At 39.8% G+C, this 14269-nt stretch overlaps 1 protein-coding gene and 1 long non-coding RNA gene across 2 annotated transcripts in view; one reads left to right on the top strand and one right to left on the bottom strand.

Annotated features, from left to right (window-relative positions):
- The window catches only part of LOC130273707 (uncharacterized), a 40281-nt gene extending 26719 nt beyond the window's left edge, over window positions 1–13562 (top strand). The window contains exon 3 of the long non-coding RNA XR_008844094.1: window positions 13182–13562. This is a non-coding gene — a long non-coding RNA (uncharacterized LOC130273707). The remainder of the gene's footprint in view (window positions 1–13181) is intronic.
- Window positions 1–14269, bottom strand: part of MYO10 (myosin X) — a 239331-nt gene that overhangs the window by 203769 nt on the left and 21293 nt on the right. The gene's annotated exons all lie outside the window — the stretch shown is intronic.

Raw genomic sequence — 14269 nt, 5'->3', positions numbered from 1 at the left:
AATCCATGCTGAATTTCCTTGTGAAAATTCTGTGGTGTGAACGTTCCCTTACAGTAAACACCTTTTTTACACAATCAGAAAACCACAATCATTTTCAGTGAATATAAAGCGATTTTAACAATTTTTTTTATTGTTCTAACAATAAAAAAAATTACTATTTCCCTAAATGTGTTAATGCAGTGATCCCTCAACTTACAATGGCCTCAAAATACAATAGTTTCTAGACCATTGTAACTTGAAACCAGACTTAACATACAATGTACAGACAGTCCAGATCTGTGAAATGTGTCAATACCTAGAAGATCTTACCAATTAGGGTATGTTCACACTGAGGAATTGGAGAGGACTTTCCACAAGTAATTCTGCTCGCTTATTCCTCTCCAATTCATTCAGCAGTGCCATACCCCATAGTATGTAGTTAACTTTCCTCTCCTCACTGTCACAGAATTCCAATCTGCATGAAGAATGAAGGCTAGGTTCAGACTACGGAATCTCCGGGCAGAAAATTTCCACCCGGAGATTCCGCCTCGCCGTCTGAATTAGTCGGCGCTAGGACCACGTGGACACTGCAGTTTCCTATAGACTGCTATGTGTTCCGCTAGGATTTCCGCCTGAAGAAAGAGCAACCCCTTTCTTCAGGCGGAAATTTTCTAGCGGATTTTTCATCCAGATTTTCCGCTTCACAAATTCCGAAGTGTGAATTTGTGAACGGAAAACCATTCACTACACTATGCATTATAGTAAGCGGAATTTCTGCCGGAAATTTCAAAGCGAATATTCCGGCGGAAATTCCGTAGTCTGAAACTAGCCGAACATGTTCTTTCTTCATGTGGAATTCGGCTCGTAACTCCATAAAAGTAAATGTAAAAAATTTTGGCAGTCTGACACGCTTCCGTGCGGAATTTGCACGGAATTTGCGCGGAATTCGCTCATTACTGTGTGTCCTATCCTCTTTCATTTCCACAAGGAAATCAGAGCGGAATTCAGCACGAATTCCACGCAAATCCCGTGCGGTAAAAAAACGGCGCTTTGGAGCAGATTTTATAAGCGAACATTCCGCTCACACCTTAACCAGTGTGAAGATACCCTTAGAATGGGCAGTAGTATAGGTGAGTATCTGGTGAATGTTGGACCTGTGTTACTAGTTTATAGTATAATAGGAAGTACATAGATTTCATAAAACATTGCTTTTATTAATAGTACAATAAAATGAACATCTACAATATTTGTATATGTTCATTTTATTGTACTATTAATAAAAGCTATGTTTTATGAAATCTGTGTACTTCCTATTATACAATTAGAATAGATACTCACTGGTAAAACACCTGTATTACTGAAGTGCAAGCACTAACTGGTGTCTGGTAGCGCCTCCCTACAGCACAGGGGGGTACTACATGTTCTGTACTCTTAATCTATGCCACGGTTAGCTGCTCCTTTGGACACCAGGTGAGGGTGGCTACATTTTACCTTTTTAGGACATTGTGGCCCTCATTTACTATTGCAAACCCGACATGCTTTGTCGGGTTGTGCGCCAGATTCTGTCGCATTGCGCCAGAAATTCTGTCTGCGCCAGATTTTGCGCCAGAATTGAAAAAAAACCCGACTAACTCTCCATTTTGCTAAGAAGACCCGACGAAGGGCGTGGCTGCCAGGAAAAGGGGTGTGGTATCCGAAAAGGGGCGTGTTCCCTAAATTTTCACAAAAAACTAACAGATACTAGACCGATAGGTATGTTCCATTGCGGGAGCTGCTCCTTTTGCAATATGTGCATTAAAGGGAAAACCCTAAAATTACGGTAGGTGCCTCCACAATACAAATAAAACAACTGATTACATGTAGATCCAAATACATAGTACACTGCTTATTATGTGATTGTGGGTTCTACTATGTAGGTAAAACGATCTGCCCACTGTTTCACAGGATTCGTGAACATGTTAGGTCACTATGTACAGGTAAGGGGGCCCCGAGATTTATAGCACACATGGCCGAGTGTCACAATTCTGATCCAAATAAATTTAAATTCTCAGGCATTGAGAGAGTTGAATTTAACATCAAGGGGAAGAACAAAGATCAGACCCTTTTGATTAAAGAAGCGAGGTGGATCCTCAGGCTGGAGGCCACCGGCGCAATAGGGTTAAATGATAAAAATGAACTGAATGTTCTATTGTAATTCCATCTATATCTCTTATATAGAACTGCTCGCAATTAGAATAAGTTTTTTTCTGTAATATTGTTTTTAACTCACTTGTTTGCACGTTTATAAATTTTTTTGTTCATATTACCATGGCAACAAGAAAGATATAAAACAGGATCTGACATCAGACGCGGCAGGGGCCTGACGAAGTGCTTTGAAAGCACGATACGGACTGTGGCCCGCCGCTATCTACTGCTCCCCCACTATACCATCTTTGCCCCCTCGTGGTATGCACCTGCACTTTCTGCAATAAAGAGCTATCTTTGCTGAATCCTCGCGGGTCCTGGGTGAGTTGCTGCCGTCTCTTTCTTCTTATATTGTATCTACATGCTGGACTTTGCCTTTTGTGTGAGCACCACCTGCACCAGGACATATACCTCCTAGCGCTTTCATTATACGAGGTGTTGCCGCACCTGTTCACCTGTCCATGCTATATACCAGTGCCGGACCAATATCTCTTTCTTTGTATTAACATATTTACTAAGGTTTCCACATAAAATGTGGTGGATTTGAGCTGAGGAAAACCCTACAGATCAGAGCATGTGTAAAAAAAAAAAAGCAAAATGTAGGGAAAGTGGAAAATGTAGGGAAAGCTTAATAAATACTGTGGGAAAAAATTGTAGGGAATTAAAACCCACAAAGAAACCTACACAACACTCTTAGTAAATAAGGACCTGTGTGTGTGCTGTACAGGACCCTGAAGAAGCTCCTGTCCTCTTTATAGACAGTGATTACAGCTCCCAGCAGATCTTTCTTACTTGTATATGTAAGGACTTGCTTTATCTATATTAGTTATTTACTTATTTTTGTTTAATCCTCACTTTTTCCTATTTTTGGATGGCATTTTGGTGGCTTCACAACCAATTGCCAGAGTTATGGTCCCAACCTACAATGGTTTTAACATACAATGGTCGCCCTGGAACCAATCACTAATGGAACTTGAGGGACCACTGTACTCTACAATCATCTATCATATTCTATACTATTCTTTTATAGGAGTCTCAATTGTGGACATAAAAAAAAAAAAAAAGTTCAATAAACTTCTTGCATTGGATACACAAGGACTATAGTGATATCTGTGTTTTCTCACTTTAACCCCTTAAGGACTCAGCCCATTTTGGCCTTAAGGACTCAGACAATTTAATTTTTACGTTTTCTTTTTTTCCTCCTCGCCTTCTAAAAATCATAACTCTTTTATATTTTCATCCACAGACTAGTATGAGGGCTTGTTTTTTGCGCGACCAGTTGTCCTTTGTAATGACATAACTCATTATATCATAAAATGTAGGGCGCAACCAAAAAACACTATTTTTGTGGGGAAATTAAAACGAAAAACGCAATTTTGCTAATTTTGGAAGGTTTCATTTTCACGCCGTACAATTTATGGTAAAAATGACGTGTGTTCTTTATTCTGAGGGTCAATACGATTAAAATGATACCCATTATTACATACTTTTATATTATTGTTGCGCTTAAAAAAAATCACAAACTTTTTAACCAAATTAGTACGTTTATAATCCCTTTATTTTGGTGACCTATAACTTTTTTATTTTTCCGTATAAGCGGCTGTATGGGGGCTCATTTTTTGCGCCATGATCTGTACTTTTTTTTGATACCACATTTGCATGTAAAAAACTTTTAATACATTTTTTTAATAATTTTTTTTAAATAAAATGTATTAAAAAAGTAGGAATTTTGGACTTTTTTATTTTTTTTCGTTCATGCCGTTAACCGTACGGGATCATTAACATTTTATTTTAATAGTTCGGACATTTACGCATGCGGCGATACCAAATATGTCTATAAAAAATGTTTTTACGCTTTTTGGGGGTAAAATAGGAAAAAACGGACGTTTTACTTTTTTTTGGGGGGAGGGGATTTTTCACTTTTTTTTTACTTTTACATTTTTTTACATTTTTTTTTACACTTGAATAGTCCCCATAGGGGACTATTCATAGCAATACCATGATTGCTAATATTGATCTGTTCTATGTATAGGACATAGAACAGATCAGTGTTTTCGGTCATCTTCTGCTCTGGTCTGCTCGATCACAGACCAGAGCAGGAGACGCCGGGAGCCGGACGGAGGAAGGAGAGGGGACCTCCGTGCGGCGTTATGAATGATCGGATCCCCGCAGCAGCGCTGCGGGCGATCCGATCATTCATTCAAATCGCGCACTGCCGCAGATGCCGGGATCTGTATTGATCCCAGGACCTGAGGGGTTAATGGCGGACGCCCGCGAGATCGCGGGCGTCGGCCATTGCCGGCGGGTCCCTGGCTGCGATCAGCAGCCGGGATCAGCCGCGCATGACACGGGCATCGCTCCGATGCCCGCGGTTAGGCTTAGGACGTAAATGTACGTCCTGGTGCGTTAAGTACCACCGCACCAGGACATACATTTATGTCCTGCGTCCTTAAGGGGTTAAAGGGGTACTCCGGATAGGGGATAGGGGATAAGATGCACAGAGCAAGAATCGTTCTGTGGCTGATGACGGGTGGTGCATGGCTCTGCCCCCTAGTGACATCACTCCCATCCCCTCAAGTGTGGCGTGATGTCACAAGGGGGTGTGGCCGTGACATCACGATACTCCGTCCCCTGCACCCCTCGTCATCAGCCACAGAGCGCTCTGTGCAGCTGAAAAACAGGGGTGCTGCAGGAGAGATCGCGGGGGTCCCCAGTGGCGGGATCCTTGCAATCTAACATCTTATCCCCTATCCTTTTAATAGGGGAGAAGATATTTAGTGCCGGAGTACCCCTTTCACATTAGGAACGGGCAGAGATGTTATACAGCACTAGCCGCCCATTAGGATAAGTTCTGCTGATCTCATACTTTCAGTTCTAGGCATGACTCAGTTTAATTATTATTTCCCTGAGCTCAGACAATGTGACCTTTATGGTAGAGAAGACATTACTATGTTTTTATTTGAAAGTGAGAGACAATGAAGAGGCACTATGTAGCACTGAGGCTTTTATTACCTGGTAATCTGATCCATAACAAAGATAAAATTCACTGCAGGCACACAAGCTGTTATACCAGAGCAGCCTGGGAGCGAGGTGTGACAAAGTGCTGATAAGCCTTCCAGGGACAGAGGGCGGCAGGTGACGGCTGATAGCAGGTCATCTTTCTATTGCACGGTTTGGATTTGAATGAAAACGTTAGGAAAATGCTCTTCTGAACAGTCATAAACCACACGGGGCTAGAAATCCTATGCTACATCCAAAGCATAAGAAAACTAGCTAGGTGAAGCGGTCTGACATGTAGATAGGTAAAAAAAAATTACAAAAATTTAAAAAAATAATATATATATATATATATATATATATATATATATTATTTATATAAAAGATATATGAAAAGTTTGTGCAGTGTAGTGTAGTTATTCAGTGACATTAGATTTATTTACAAAAAAGACTTAAAGTAGGAGATTTATTAAGCCGTTTTATTGTAGATTCTCTTTAATTTCATCAGAGCAATATAAAAAAGGAAAGCAAAGCTCTGATTGGTTTCTATAGATGCAAAGAGAATAATACATATATTCCAAAAATGTTTAGTGATCAGGGGCATACATAGAAAAGAGGGGGTCCATAGCAAAAATCGAAATCGGTCCTTCATTATGATGCCAGGTCTCCACAATCTTTACATAACCCTTAGATCAATTCCCTATCTTATTTCTGGCTAACAATGCTGTTCCCCTGGAAAAGTAAAGCTTCCCTAGGTTCCTGCCACCCAAGGAACAAAGGGGATGGGACCAATGAGGGCTGATCAACCTTTCACCAGTGACTGCACTATAGTATTTATATACAATATAAGGCTTAGTTCACATGATAGGTTGTGCCTCTTAGGCACAGATATATCAGATAACTGTCAAACTGACATGCTGACATATCCATGCTCAGAAAGGCACAAACCCTATTAATTTCAATGACCCAAACGTAATGAATTGCGACCCCTGTCTGTCCAAGCATCGGCATCAGCAGCACAAAGCGTGATGTGAAACTAGCCTACAGCTGATAGAAAGTGTTGTCCAAGTCTTTTTACCTAAGAACATACTTTAAAAACTATAAAAAGTGATATGATGGCTTACATACCACAATAACTTACTTAAAAAATACATAGAATACACAATATTTGTAACATAATTTATTTCAAGGGGATTGGGTAAAAACAAATGTAGTTCTGTACAGTACACATGGGCAAGTCAGCTGACACAACAGAATATCAATGCCCCCACCAGTGACCCATTAAAAAACTATGGTTCTCAGCAGATGGACATCATCCCGAAATATATAGGACATATAGGAATGTTTGTCCAGATGGTCATTAACAGGAACCTATCACGTAACTACTTACAATGCCAGCAATGTGATCAAGTGACCAGTTGTTCTGAAATACAGGACCTTTTCGAAAGCCTAAAAATGTTTTTAACTATAATAGGTTGCTATGGGTCCTTTACTGTCCAACAATAGCAGTAAAAGTCAGTCTGATGTCCAGTATCTGTGCATTTGAAGTGTTAGCTTAGTAAAAGTAAATATGTCACCTGAGCCATGTCCAGTCGTGTAGAACAAAACTCGGAGCAAAGTCCATGTGGTAACATGATGACAGTTAAGGAAAGACAATGGATTCTATTTTTTGTTTTGTCTCTATAAGAATTAGATTAGTCTTTCAATTACAATGTTTAACTAAACGTAATACTTGTACTATTGTTGTATTCGCTGTAATGCAATTACAACACATTCATCCTCCAAAATACTCTAGAAAAGGGTAAACACATATTTTGTTACTTCTGTTTCTGAGCTTATTTTGTTTTCTCGGCAGATGTGGTTATTTACAGAAGTCATTTAGCCCAAAATCAGTTATTTGTCATTGAGTCACCTAAGCTTCACGGAAATGCATAGTTTGGCTGAGAAATTAAAAAGGTGTTCCAAGTACGAAGACCCCCACGATACCTAGACATCACCAAAACAATTTCCTGCTCTGCACTCTCTTCATTGCAGGAGACAGACTCTGTTATAGTCCACAGAGGCCATCTCCTGCATCCAGTAGCAGATGCCAAGCGCTGACCAATCGCAACTTTCAACATGTCTGCTGATATGTCAAAAGTTTTTACAAATGACACTAATGAAACAAATGACAAAATTAGATGAGCTAAGTACAAAACAAAGTAAAAAAAAAATTAAAAAAAGGAAGACAGACAATAGGTAGAATCTGTTCTACTTGTTCTGCTGGTTCTCAGTCCAAACAGTCTTATCCCAAAGAAGTTGAAAAACAACAAATAAATTATACACTTTCATTTATGGATGCCAGTTAGACCTGGGGCCTTCCTTCTCTCTCTCTATAGAAACAGCTCTAGCCAGAAATGTAAAGATAATGCGCCATGGTGCAGTGAGTGCAATCTCCATATAATCCGTTGTGCATTCAATACTTATTGGCTATATATTCTGAAAAGTAATGCAAAAATTAGTAATGTTATGTAGCTGGTATAAGACAGTCCAAGACTAGCAAGTATACAATTACATTAATAATCACAGTCAATTGTATTGTTATCTGATGGTTGGTCTGACTCTGAGGATCTTCCATATCTCCATGGTATAACTATTTTTTAGAAACATATTAAACAATTGTTACTTTTATAGTAACATTGAGGGTATGTTCACACTGAGGAATTGGAGAGGAATTTCCACAAGTAATTCTGCTCGCTTTTTCCTCTCCAAATCATTCAGCAGTGAAATCCCCATAGAGTTGTACAGAATTTCTGCCCCTCAGTTCACACTGAGGAATTTCCTCAAGCAGAATTCTGATGAGGAAGTTTGTTCCGCTTGAAGAAAGAACATGTTCTTTCTTTCAGGGGGAATCAGCGTCTTACTCCCATAGAGATCATTGCAAATTTTTTTTTCAGTCAGAATAATTTCCATGCGGAATTGGCGCGGCAATGCAGTGGAATTGGCGCGGAATTTCCGCATGGAAAAAAAAGAAAGAGGATAATATATATATATATATATATATATATATATATATATATATATTATATACTCTTCTCCTCCTCCGCTTGAAATTTTCATTTCCGCGTGTGGAATTCCACTCGAATTCCGCACCAATTCCGCGCAAAATCTCTGTGAGTTCTTGTGGAAAAGTAACAATATTTTGAGGCAGAAAATTTCTGCATGATTTCCGCCCCAATTCCTCAGTGTGAACATACCCTTACACTTTTGCTTTGTTAAATAGAACAGGAAAAGGGGGGGGGGGGATTTGGGAAGGGGCTTACTCACATTTAAAAAAACTTTTTTTTAAAGACTTTACATTTTTATGTCCCCACAGGGGACTGTTTATAGCAATCAATTAATTGCTTATACCGTTCCGAGCTATACATTGGCACAGCACTAATCAGTGCTATCGGTGATCCACTTGTATGGTCTACAAGAAGGCAGACCATACCAGAGGATCACTGCAGTATTGTTCACAGTATCTAAAGTGTTAATAGCAGGCAATGAGCATGATCACTGATGTCCACCATTATCGGCAGGTTCCTGGCTGCTGATAGGCCGTGCATGAAGCAACCACAGCTCCTGGCTCGCTTCATGTACAGGATGTAAATGTACATCCTAGTGGAGTATCAGGCCACCATTATGTGCATTTATGTCCAATGTTGTTAAAAGTTTAATGCGGTTAATGGTATTTACTACAAGATGTGTTTATCATTGATGGTCAAAATCACTGAGAACCTTGATTGACTGTAACCTTATCTAAAATGAGCTAATTCTTTACAGAGATACTGGTTAGCCTAGTCCTGTTGTTGTATTTGGCCTAGAATTAATATACAAGTCCACCCTCACGTCATTGCTGCTGACATTATCGAACACAAACTCAATACAATAGGCTCTGCCAAAAGAATTTACACCTGCATCATAGATATTTTATTTCAATGTTGAGTAATAATAACATGTTTTCAGTTTTTATTGTAACCTGCACATTGCTACAGTTCTAAGACATTTTGCAATAACATCACACAGTATACTGCATCATTATCAATTCAAAAAAGATCAAGATCATTTCATATGAATCTAATATGGATCACCCAAACTAAAAGTACTTTGCTTTATATTTTATTTTCCACTTTTTTTCTTTTAGCATACTGCCCAGAATGCTAATGTTAAAAAAAATAAAAAAAAAATGGACTGATATTCCACTCACTGCCTCTGGTATGATCCTTATCTTGCTTTTTGTAGTCAACTCGTCACATTGCCGTCCCGCCTCCGCTGATGATTGTAGAGTAATGTATTAAGCCCCTCCCTAGATCTTCCTTCTGGTGCCAGGGGCTCAATACATCACACTGGGGCTCAGCCTATCATTCGCTGAGATGGGACAGGACTTTAGCCTGCAATTAGCTGAGCCACAGTGTGACGAGTCAACCTCAAGAAGCAGGAGGCTGTGAGCAGGATAACAGAGGCACCAGGGGAACGGCGGGAGGTAAATCGGCTTTTTTACATGCTTGCATTTTGAGCTGTATGCTAAAATAAATTTGGATCCAGAAGAACCTCTTTAACACCACCATATAACTACTACAGTCAGTCAATGGCCACAATAACATATATATATATATATATACAGATGTCACCAATGCAACCAATAACTGCACAGTTTAAAAAGTGACTGCATTTCAGTTTAAATTGGCACTGTTGTTTCTAACAACATTCCTTCATGTGATTCCTAACACATGTGCAAATTACTTTTTTCATGAAAAATTTATCTTGGACACCAGGTGTCTCCATTATTGGCAATCTGCTGTCCACTGCCTAATGTCAGGGGATTTCTGTCTTTGGCAACAGAGAATCCCAGGACAAAACATGGGAAGTGGGGTCAGAGCTAGCATCTGCTATGTACAAAAGTCAGAGAGAGCCTGAAAAGCCTGGACTGAGTGCCCTCAAGGTGAGCCAGTCTGTCTGCTAAAGATGATCCACAAAGGTAAATCAAGGCTACTGCCTGTTGTTAGGGGAAGTCTCTAGTAATCTAGAGAAGTCTCACAGTAAGACAAAACACAGGGAGTGAGGCTTAGCCACTTCAATGTACAGGAGCAAAAGAAATAGCCTGAGAGAGTGCGAGATGTGTTGCTGCAAGCTGAGTCAGTCTGCCTGTGGAAGATCATCTAAACTGGCCTACAAGATAAATAAAGGTTTCTCATCTGTGTCCATCCATGCAGTTCTGGGCAGCTGTCTTGTGGGAAAATATCAGTGTTTCTACTGCTGTCTGTCCACAGTGCTGCAGTGTAATCTCTACTTCTCCTTTAGCTTGTCAGCAGCAGCAGTTCAGTGCTAAGTGTAACCCTTTCATTGCTGTGCTGCTGCAGTTTTTTAATGTTTGCTCCTCCACATGCCATCTATAGTAGTGTACTTTGTAAATCATCCCCCAGCACAGAGCAGCCTGTTTAGTGCATTTGCACCAGCTACGTCATGGCATAACAGAGAAGAGTGTGTGCTGTGCTGTGATTGGCCAGAAAAAAGGAAACACTCTGTGTGTGCCACTGGCAGATAGCCTAGCTCTAGTACTACCCCCTAAAATAGAAAGGCAAATATGTATGCTCCATAGAGGGCACCCAGGAGCTCAATAACAGCAGTGAGAGCAATAATATCACCCTGTCACCACTCTAAAGGGCTAATTTAACAAATCCAAGAGGTTTTAAAAACATATTTCAAAATAACAGATGCTCTTTTAGAATTCTACTGCAATATACTTTAGCATAGTTGGACATTTCTGGGGAAAAAATCTCTTAAGCTTAGAAATAACCAATTGGTTACAAACCTAATCACTTATGTTGTTTATGTAGTGCCAGTATATCGCAGATCAAATGCTGGTACACAGGTTGCAATCACTCATGATTCCCTTTCAGCAATGGGCCTTTCATTTACAATTTCCCTATGTAACACATATTCTCTAGTGCCAATTCTCCTGCTAATGGAAACAAACTGTGGAAAAAGTGCAGGAACTCTGTTCCCATACAGTCCTGCAGGACTTGATCCTGGTCCTTTTTGCTTTCTATAGAAAAGCCTGCTATGTTACTATTACTCATTGCCAGCTTCCTGCCATGGAAAACCGATGTACTTTATAAATGAATGTGTGAGTGAAATTTTATTTCGACATTGCTATTAAACTACATCTTCTTTTATACATGGTTCACGTTCAGGATTTTTCCATTTATCCTAACTGCCTAATATTGGTCTTTACATAAGCTGATGTATGCACTAAAGTCATTCACACTTACATGAGACTAAGTAAATCAATATTTCACAACAAATAGCCTCCACACCCTTGTGCTGATAGAACACTACTACTGTAAAGTACTATGGAACACAATTTGTTTGCTCCCTGAGGCAAAGATACTTTGTCATTCATTACTAATTGTTGCGTCACCAAATGTCGATGAACAAGAGAGCAATTGCTGGAATAACATGCATTGGCTCAGATATAGAGACACAACTCAACACAACCGTAAATAATAAGGAATGTAAAGTTCTGCATATATAAGACAGGTACATGATAAAACTAGTTTATGATAAGATGATGACGATAAGTAGTCATTGGAATATTAGGAGGCAGAGTATGAAGATTTATTGTGATAATGTATGTGATACCCTAAAGGGATTTTATAGTATAAAATACTAATGCATGCCATTAACATTAGGTTACAGGGAAGTGAATTGTGTTTCAGTGGGATCAGTCTAGTGTGTACAGGAACAACACAACATTACGCAATGACAAGCATTGGATGAACTTTAAGCTGCCACAATGCCGCCCATTGTTAAATCCTTAGTGTCTATAGTATATTTATTGGAAGTTATGAGAGCTTCATAGTTGCCAAATTACATCTAATGTGTGAGATTGGTTACAATTTCTTTTGACTACAAATAAGAATAAATACTGCATATAACAGGTCTATAGAGAGTGTCTTTATTTAATATAATGACAGGCATTGTAATTGAGTACTGGAAATCAGTAGAAAAGTGAGAAAATGTTTACAGTGCTCACTTATTAATTGTATAGCGGCAATAAACACATGCTGCAGATGCAATAGTACAATAACATGGGTCAACGGCATCCAAATAAGTTTGTATATAAAAATAAATAGACTTCTATTCCTCCTTTGTAAAATAAAGCTGCAGCATTTTAACCTGCACAGGGATCAGACGCAATAAAGACACCAGTGCGTTTTGAAATGTCTCCGCTTCTTGTACTATGTAAAAATGGATGCCGCTAAATATGCCCCACAGTGGTGGTTGTTGCCTAATATGAAGAGTTTTCCTCATTCTTCAGTTTAGGAACGAATAGTTTTGAACAGTCAGCCTCTGTTATAAAACATTTGTTCTAATCATATGAAAAAGCCAGATCCTAGCAAAACTTGAAGGTGCTCATACACCTTCAATAGCTGGCAGCTAAACAAACAAACAAGCTACCTTTCCATGCACATGTATATTAAACTCAGGTAAGTGTAAATAGAAAGAAGGTAAGGATGGGGGAGGGGGGTAAGCTCTAGCGGTGGCTTATCTCCATAAAAAAACAGTTGGGCACTTAAAGGGGTACTCCACTGGCCAGCGTTTGGAAGTAAATGTTCCGAACGCTATTTTCGCGCTGCAGGGGTTGGTCACACCCCTCGTGACTTGGCCGGATGTCACGAGGGGCGAGGCCGACCCCCGCAGTGCGAAAACAATGTTCGGAACATTTACTTCCGAACACTGGCCAGTGGAGTACTCCTTTCCTATCAAACATGCCTTACCATTCTCTCACCCAACCTTATTGGTCGAGGGAGATCTTAGGCCCCCATACACATTAGAGAGTTGTCTGGTTCTACTAAAATGGATATCTTTTCACAAAGGTAAATGGGGGCCTTAAGTGTGTAAACCCAGTAAATTATGTGCAACAGACCCGGTAAACTTGTCATGTATGTCCTATGAATATGATTTAATAAGACCTTTTCTTTTGGATAATTTTACAGGTCCTGGGGTCCTCCAGTTTCTGGTTAGTCTCGATACATCAGCCAGACTCCTTCCAGCATGTGCTACCACCATGTCCAACCGGGATGTGGAAGTTACAGACCCTGAGTCTTATGCTGATATCTGAGAATGCTCCAGCTTTTATTAGTAGATTAGTTGAGCAAACCTCAACAAATCAGGTTTTAAAACAAAGTAAATAATTTTGTCCCTGTACAACCCCTTTTTAAGTCACCTTGAACAGCTATCACATCACTGCAGGAGCCAGTATACACTTTTTATCAGTCAGGCAGTAAGAACATACATAGTAATAAAGTGACAACACCACAAAGATAGGCACCAGAAACAATTTTTTAGGTGCGAAGGCTACTTGCCATCTAAGTTTGTTCAGCCCTAGTGTTTAAAGAGGTACTCCACTGGCCAGTGTTCCGGCTGGGTGCGGGAACATATAGTTCTGAACACTGTGCACGCGCTGTGGGGGTTGGCCACGTCCCCTCAATGCAAGGCCAACCCCCACAGTGCACAGCATTCGGGAACTAAATGTTCCGAACACAGCCGGAACACTGGCCAGTGGAGTACCCCTTTAAACATGCCATGATCTGATCACAGAGATGTACTGTTTCAATCTTCTACAAGTCTCAAGAACAATAAGTAAAATTAATTGAAAAGGTTAAGTCAACCAGCTTTTAATAAGCAAAGTTGTTTCAATAAACTACCTCCTTTTGATAGCCTACATGATTACTTTATTAAGCAAAAATGAGTTTTTAAACTAGAAAAACAGCTCTATATGCTTGGTCAGTACATTTCTGACATCTCTGCAATATGATGTCCACTGCCTCTTGACAGGGGAAATCATTTAAGTTACAGCTAGATCAGTACTTATTACAGGAAGTGGAATGTATGCTTTGTGCAGAAGAGAGAATAAGAGCCCCAGAGAGCTGTGCCAATGTGCCTGCTGAAGATGATCCACACTGTTCCTTAAAGGTAAATCAATGCTCCCTTTTCTTCTCTCACCCCCCTTAAGGCTTAAAGCAGCTGTGTCTTGTGTAAATACCAGTGTACCGACTACTACTTGTAGTACTGTCCAAATGTC

Source organism: Hyla sarda, chromosome 5 (assembly GCF_029499605.1).
Source record: "Hyla sarda isolate aHylSar1 chromosome 5, aHylSar1.hap1, whole genome shotgun sequence".
Lineage (NCBI taxonomy): Eukaryota > Metazoa > Chordata > Amphibia > Anura > Hylidae > Hyla > Hyla sarda.
This window is presented reverse-complemented; position numbering and strand designations above follow the sequence as displayed.